Source organism: Myotis lucifugus, unplaced genomic scaffold (genome assembly GCF_000147115.1).
Source record: "Myotis lucifugus unplaced genomic scaffold, Myoluc2.0 scaffold_135, whole genome shotgun sequence".
In the NCBI taxonomy this organism is placed as follows: domain Eukaryota; kingdom Metazoa; phylum Chordata; class Mammalia; order Chiroptera; family Vespertilionidae; genus Myotis; species Myotis lucifugus.
The window spans coordinates 1,261,961-1,270,148 of NW_005871183.1; the positions used below are offsets into that span (position 1 = coordinate 1,261,961).

Genomic DNA, 8,188 nt, shown 5'->3' on the forward strand with positions numbered 1-8,188 from the left:
CTCTGAGATTCCGCAGTCTGTGTTCTTAATTTATTCTTATTCTTTGTTCCAGTTTGATTTTGCAATAATTGTTGGTTGTAAAAAAAAAATAGTGCATGCATTGAGTGCATTTTAGAGTGTGGCACAGACATTTCAAACACTGAAAAGATAACCAAGTTCCATAGGAACCTGGCAATTTTTGTTTTATGTCATGTTTAAGAACATAGCCAAGTATATCTAAATTTTAATATTTAAAGAGACAAATTAGATGAATATATATTCTATTTTGAGGTTTATTTAATACTTTACTCATAAAATAATATAGGACTAACTTAGTATATAACATTGATGTAGGTAAAAATGAATCCTTCCCAACATCTTTATTAAAGGAAAATGTCTAAATTCTATAATTCTGTGAATTTGAATCTAGATGTTATCTCTGTCTCATGAGTTTTTATATTGATTATCTCATAACAATATGTCTTTGCTGCATCTTTAAAGAATTTTAAGCATCAAATTCTCAAAAAGCTTATATTCCTCTAGTACAGTGTAGGGAGGGAAAATGGGCTATGGAATCCATATAAGTGATAGAACAGTCAACAAATTAGATATAGCCATCTGATATTTCATACAGCTGAAACATATCTAACTTGTGTATTTTTTTGTTTGTTTTATCTTTAATTTCTTTATTGGTTAAGGTATTACAAATGTGTTCTCATCCCCCTACTAACCCCCAACCACCCACCCCACTCATGCTCTCATCCTCCTGTTGTCTGTGTCCATTGGTTTGGTTTATATGTATGCATACAAGTCCTTTGGTTGATCTCTCCCCCTTATCCCCACCCTCCCCTATTTTCTGTCTGGGGATTGACAGTCTGATCACTGTTTCTCTGTCTCTGGATCTGTCCCTATTCATCAGTCTATGTTGTTCTCTATATTCCACAAATGAGTGACATCATGTGGTATTTATCTTTCTCTGGCTGGCTTATTTCACTTAGCATAATGTTCTCCAGTTCCATCCATACTGTTGCAAATGCTTTTTTACCGCAGTGTAGTATTCCATTGTGTAGATGTACCACAGTTTTTTAATCCACTCATCTGCTGATGGGCACTTAGGCTGTTTCCTCTGGGGATTGTGTTGTCTCCTCATTCTGACTATCTCCTCAATATTTTATGATGTTGAGGTATGATCCTTCTATTCCCACCTTGCTGAGAGTTTTTATCAAGAAAAGGTGTTGGATTTTGTCAAATGCTTTTTCTGCTTCAATTGATATGACTGTGATTTTTATCTCTCAATTTGTTTATGTGATATATCACATTTATTGATTTGCAGATATTCTACCATCCTTGCATCCCTGGGATAAATCCTACTTGGTCATGGTGTATGATCTTTCTGATGTATTGCTGGATCCAATTTGCTAGAATTTTGTTGAATATTTTGGCATCTATGTTCATGAGGGATATTGGCCTATAATTCTCTTTCATTGTGTTGTCTTTATCTGGTTTTGGTATTAGGGTGATACTGGCTTCATAGAATGAGCTGGGAAGTGTTCATTCCTCTTGAATTTTTTGGAATGATCTGAGGAGGATAGGTTTTAGTTCTTCCATGAATGTTTGGTAAAACTCCCCTGTGAAGCCATCTGGCCCTGGGCTTTTGTTTGCTGGGAGCTTTTTGATGACTGCTTCAATTTCTTCCATAGTTATTGGCCTATTGAGATTTTTAGAATCTTCCTGATTGAGTTTTGGAAGGTTGTATTTTTCTAGGAATATGTCCATTTCCTCCAGGTTGTCTAGTTTGTTGGAGTAGAGTTGTTCATAGTATTTTTTTAACAATTCTTTGAATTTCTGTGGTGTCTGTTGTTATTTTGCCTCTTTCATTTCTGATTTTGTTTATTTGGGTCCTCTCTCTTTGCTTCTTGGTGAGCCTGGCTAGAGGCTCATCAATCTTGTTTATCCTTTCAAAGAACCAGCTCTTGGTTTCATTAATCTTTTGTCTTTTTTTTTTTTTTTGGTCTCTATGTCATTTATTTCTGCTCCATCTTTATTGTCTCCTTCCTTCTGCTCACTCTGGGCTTTTCTTGTTGCTCTCTTTCTAGTTCTTTGAGTTGTAGAGTTAGATGATTTACTATCATTTTTCTTGTTTTTTGAGGTAGGCCTGTAGAGCTATCAACTTCCCTCTCAGGACTGCTTTCATTGTGTCCCATAGATTTTGGATTGTTGTGCTTTTATTGTCATTAGTTTCCAGGGTGTTTTTAATTTCTTCTTTGATCTCATTGGTAACCCAATTATTATTTAGTAGTATGCTATTCAGCTTCCATGTGTTTGAGTTTTTTGGATTGTTTTTATTGTAGTTTATTTCTAATATTATGCCATTGTGGTCTGAGAAGATGCTTGGTATGATTTCAATCTCCTTGAATTTGGGGAGACTTTGCTTGTGACCCAATATGTGATCTATTTTTGAAAATGTCCTATGTGCACTTGAGAAGAACGTATATTCTGTGGCTTTGGGGTGAAATGTTCTGAAGATGTCAATTAAGTGCATCTGATCTAGTGAGTCATTTAGGATTGCTGTTTCTTTGCTGATTTTTTGTCTAGAGCAGTGGTCGGCAAACTGCGGCTCGGCAAACTGTGGCTTGCGAACCACCTGCGGCTCTTTGGCCCCTTGAGTGTGGCCCTTCCACAAAATACCGACTTCTGCGCATGAGCCACGAAGTTTCAATTGCACTGTACGTGTGCGCCTGGACATGGTATTTTGTGGAAGAGCCACACTCAAGGGGCCAAAGAGCCGCGTGTGGCTCACAGGCCGCAGTTTGCCAACCATGGGTCTAGAGGATTTATCCAGTGATGTCAGTGGTGTGTTTAAGTCCCCTACTATGATTGTATTGTTGTTGATCTCTCCCTTGATATCTTCCAGGAGTTTTTTTATGTATTTGGGTGCTCCTGCATTGGGTGCATATATGTTTATCAGGGTTATATCCTCTTGTTGTATCGATCCCTTTAGTATTATGAAGTGGCCTTCCTTATCTCTTGTTATGGCCTTCACTTTAAGGTCTATTTTGTCCGATATAAGTATTGCTACCCCAGCTTTTTTTTTCATTTCCATTTGCCTGAAAGATATTTTTCCATCCCTTCACTTTCAGTCTGTGTGAGTCCCTTGTTCTGAGGTGGGTCTCTTGTAGACAGTATATATATATATGGGTCATGTCTTTTTTTTTTCCTTTCTTTTCTTTTTTTTCAGTCCCCCACTACCACAAATTATGCAGTCGAGTTTCCCACATTTGGGGAAATCGCAGGGGTCAGCACATCCGGAGTGCAATGGATAAGCCTCGCCCTGGGAAAACCACCTTCGTGATCATGGTATCTCCCCTGCCAGGTAAGTATTGGGTCATGTCTTTTTATTAATTCAGCCACTCGATGTCTTTTGATTGGAGCATTTAGTCCGTTTACGTTTGAAGTTATTATTGAAAGGTACTTGTTTGTAGTCATTTCTATTTTTGTGCCTGTGTTCTTTCTTACCTTTTTATTTTTTTCTTTTTACAGCATTCCCTTTAGCATTTCTTGCATCACTGGCTTGGTAGTGATAAACTCCCTTAGCCTTTTTTGGTCTGTGATGCTCCTGATTTCCCCTTCAATTTTGATTGATAGTCTTACTGGATAGAGTATTCTTGGATTCAGTCCTTTGCTTTGCAATACTCTGTATACCTCCTTCCATTCCCTTCTAGCTTGATGTGTTTCTGTTGAGAAATCATTTGATAATCTGACGGGGGATCCTTTGTAGGTAACTCTCTCTCTCTCTATAGCCTTTAAGATTCTCTCTGTCGTGAACATTTGCCATCGTTATTATGACATGCCTTGGTGTGGGTCTTTTGGGGTTCATCTTGCTTGGGACTCTGTACTTGTGTAACTTTTTTCTTCCCCATATCTGGGAAGTTTTCTGTCATTATTTCTTCAAATAGATTTTCTAATCCTTGCTGCTCTTCTTGTCCTTCTGGCAGCCCTATTATGCGTATGTTACTTCGTTTCATGTTGTCCCAAATCTCCCTTAGGCTCTCCTCCTTCTTTTTATTTTTTTTCTCCAGTTGCTGTTCAGATTGAGCTTGTTTCTCTACCTTATCTTCTAACTCACTAATTCAGTCCTCTGCTTCTTCTAGTCTACTGTTGAAACCTTCCATGGTGTTTTTGATTGTAGCTATATCACTTTTCATTTCTTCCTGACTCTTGCATAGGTTGTTGATTTTCTCATCCATCCGGTGAATGAATTGTACAACCATTACTCTGAATTCTTTTTCTGTCATGTTGCATGCTTCAATTTCACTAATTTCCTTTCTTGGCAACTCCTCATTTTCTTTCCTCTGGGGATTGTGTCGTCTCCCCATTCTGACTATCTCCAGAAGGTTCAAACGTTGAGTTGCGTGGGCCTGGGCCATGTGCAGTGGGAGCTTCGTACCACCCTAGTGTCACTGAAGAGCTCTGACACTAAGATGTGTGGTTGTTGTGGGTTGGTGGGAACCAAGCTCGCTCAGAGTCAGCATTACCAGCACTCAGTGTGGCCTTGTGTGCGCACTCAGAATCAGGGACTCCGCCTTCACCGTGCTGAAACAGAGACCCCTCTGGAGTGTGTTGAAAATCAGCGCCCCCTAGTGTGCGCCAGGAGTCAGAGTTCCCCAGGAATCCAGTATCAGAGTCTCTGTTGCTTCGCAAGGCCTCACATTGAGAATCAGGGTCCCTGTGTGCGCATGCACCAAGAATTGGAGTCACTGGCTCTTAGTGTGAATGCACTGGGAATCAGGGATCCCAGGTGCAGGTGATAAGAAACAGAATAAAGTCACTGGTGCTTAGTGCTGCCTCTGGCTCGGAGAATTGGGGTCCCGGAGCCCGTGCTGCGGGGAACAAGTTCCCAGTGTTCGTGTGTTCCCAGGCTAAGATTCCTGTAGCAGCACTGAGGCCCGGTCGAGGGGTGGATCTATCAGTTACTATGGTGCTGCCTGCGAGCCTGTGGGGAGGGGGAGGGGCTCTGTTACTCACAGAGATCTGCCGCCGGGATGTCTGGATTCTTGGTGTCCGTGGGTCTGTAGCTGTGGTCGCAGGTCTCTGTCCCCAGTGGCTGCAGGATCCTGGTCTGCATCTGAGACCAGACTGGGTGGTGCTGAGGCCAGGATCCTAGTCTCAAGCAGCTCTGTTTCTCAAGATGGTGTGGTCTCTGTGTCTGTGCTGGCCGCCCAGGAGTGTCTGCGCTGGGAGCGGGGCTCCGCTGTCTAAGACTACCCAGTTTGGCAGCCCCTTAGAAGACCTGCAGAATCTAACTGTCCCTAGCTCATACACACACACACCACACATGTCCACACACTCATCTATCGTTTCCTCACTCTCTCACACTCTCGCCCTCCCTACCTTCCTGCCGGTCGCCATCTTCCTTGTCTAACTTGTGCATTTTTGAGAGGTTTACTTGGTGGCCCTATGTTCTGATTTTCATGGCATTGCTAGGTGAAAGGGTGTTTACATTATACTTCAGTTTGTCTCATTTGCCCATATCTAGAAACATCTCTCTGGTCTGTAATCCATTTTTTTCAAAAGAAATTCTCACTTCTCCTTAATTGTTAGTCAGTGATTGCAAACTTTAGCTGTGTTCCTTCATGTTTCAGATTTTCAGCATTATTAGATTTTTTTTAATATTAATTGTGGAAAACCATGAAGATGTGACTCAGTGACAGTTAAAGACTTTTTAAATAATTTATATATTAGAGACAATTATTTTTAATGTGCTTAATGTTTCATTGAATAATTATATCAGACTAGCAATATTAAATTATAACTTTAGTTTATTAGATTTTTAGAAAGATGTTTTTATAATAAATCTTTCAAATATCTTTGTGCAAAAATACAAAGGAAGTATAAGTATATTACTACAAATTAAATGTCACATTATTCAAAACTTTTAATGTTCAAACCAATATATACAGTTCAAATGTCTCCTGATATATTTGCTCACTTATATGTGAGGTAAAAGCAACAAACAAAAGAAAAACAAATAAAAAAACCAAAAAAACAAAATTCATGGAAACAGAGAGTGAATTGATGGTTGCCAGTGATGGGGGATGAAGGAAATATGTAAAGGTTGTTAAAGGGTACAGACTTCCACTTATAAATGAGTAAATTTTCAAAATGTAACATACAGGATAGTGACTATAGACAACAATACTGAATTGTATACTTCAAAGTTGCTCAGTGTGTAGATTTTAGAAGTTCTTACAACAAAGAAAAAAAAGGTCACTGTGTGAGGTGATGGACGTGTTAATTAACCTGATTGTAGTAATCATTTTACATATCAAGTTCTAGCCTCATATACCTTAAACTTACACAATGCTATATGTCAATTATGTATCAATAAAGCTGGAAAAATATATATAGTTGCATATAACCATATAATTCTCCCAAGAAGACTTTCTATCTGGTCACAATAATGAAATGCATTAATTAAAAATATCCACTCAATTGGCCAAAAAAAAGGTTTTGTTATAGAGCAAATTTGCACTCATATGAATGGAATATTGTGCAGCTCTAAATATTGCAAGTTATAAACAGTTTTGTAAACTATTATCCATTCTTTGTAATGAATGGATGTACATGTCTTTGTGGTACCTTCCAGGAGCTTCAGTATTTTTTAATGTGATTTTGTTTTGATATCCATTGTTCAAGACAACATGAACAAATGATAGTTTTCTATCTGTACGAAACCAATGGGATAAAACTGAGGAGTTATTGGCATGTTGCTTCTGTGCTCAATTTGAATTCAATTCATAACCATATTATACTCATTTAGATGACTGATAGCTCTCCTTTGCTTACTAGTAAAAAAAAAAAGTTACCAAAAATGTTATGTTGTCCTTAACTTTCATTGTACATAAGACTGATCCTTAATTTTTGAAGTTCAAATGACAATCAGAAAAAAATTTTATATTAGTATTTCATATTGACTCTAATTAAATAAAACATGTTAGCTCATTCAAACTCACCACACCCATCTTCCTGAAAGGCTCATTTCTGTATACTTGGTTACTCTTCTTGCTGGTGTTTTTGTTTGTTTGTTTCCTATTTATATTCATTAAATATTAAAATTCTTGTGTAGAGCACCCAGAGCATGGTTTTGGGTTCCTTGTTGGAATTCAGTATATCTCCTTTCTTTTTTCTCCAGATATCAATTTAATGCCAAGCCATTTCCTATGGGAATGGCATTTTTAGAAAATGTTTCTGAGATGAATACAAAGAAAGGCAAGAAAGAGTTTGATGAAGCAACATTTTGAAAAAGTAACAAGCCAAACCATATAGTCAAAGATAGACAGCAACCTTAATTTAATGATGCTAATTTATACAACTTTTTACATGATCAACAAAATTAAGACACATAACATCTCTTATTTTTAATCCTCCCATTTTTTTTTAGTCCTGTCCTATTAGAATCTCTAGTGTAACTATATTGACATTACTAGAGGCCCGATGCACGAAATTCATACAAGGGGTTTGGCCCTTGCAGCCCTAGCTTCGTCAGGATAGTAGTTCTGCTGTTTGGTCTAATTAGCATATTAGCTTTTTATTATATAGGATACTTCCTGAACAAGTAAAACTCATAATGCAGTGTTAGTCTTTGTCTTTGCTTATTTTGCCTTTTCTTCTTTGAATGTCCTTTCTTTTTTTAAAAAAATATATTTTTATTAATTTCAGAGAAGAAGGAAGAGGGAGAGAGAGAAACATCAATGATGAGAGAGAATCATTGATTGGCTGCCTCCTGCGTGCCCTCTACTGGAGATCGAGCCCACAACCCGGGCATGGGCCCTTAACCAGAATCAAACCCAGGACCCCTCAGTCCATAGGCCGACACTCTATCCACTGAGCCAAACCAGCTAGAGCCCTTTCATTGTTTTATTCACCTGGAAGTGTTTGACTTTAAGCAACATAATCCTAATCAGAAAAAGCTAAGGTAAGTGTAAATTCAAAAAATCAAACAAATGACAGTTTAGGACTTAAGCTAGGTTTTAGAAAAAAACAGAATTTTGCAAAATTCTGTTTCTTTCTTCACAGAATAAATCAAGACAGGTCATTTGTATGGAATGCCACTGGAAATGGCTTGGGTGGGCCCATAAGTTGGCTAGGGTGAACAGTGTTAGGCAGGTTAATAAGACTCAGATATGGCACCAGCCTGGGGTATCTGTGT

General features: G+C 38.3%; 1 pseudogene; it reads right to left on the reverse strand.

The window, feature by feature from the left end:
* Window positions 1-3,214: 3,214 nt before the first annotated feature.
* On the reverse strand, window positions 3,215-3,360 carry LOC111827131 (annotated as a pseudogene).
* Window positions 3,361-8,188: the final 4,828 nt, after the last annotated feature.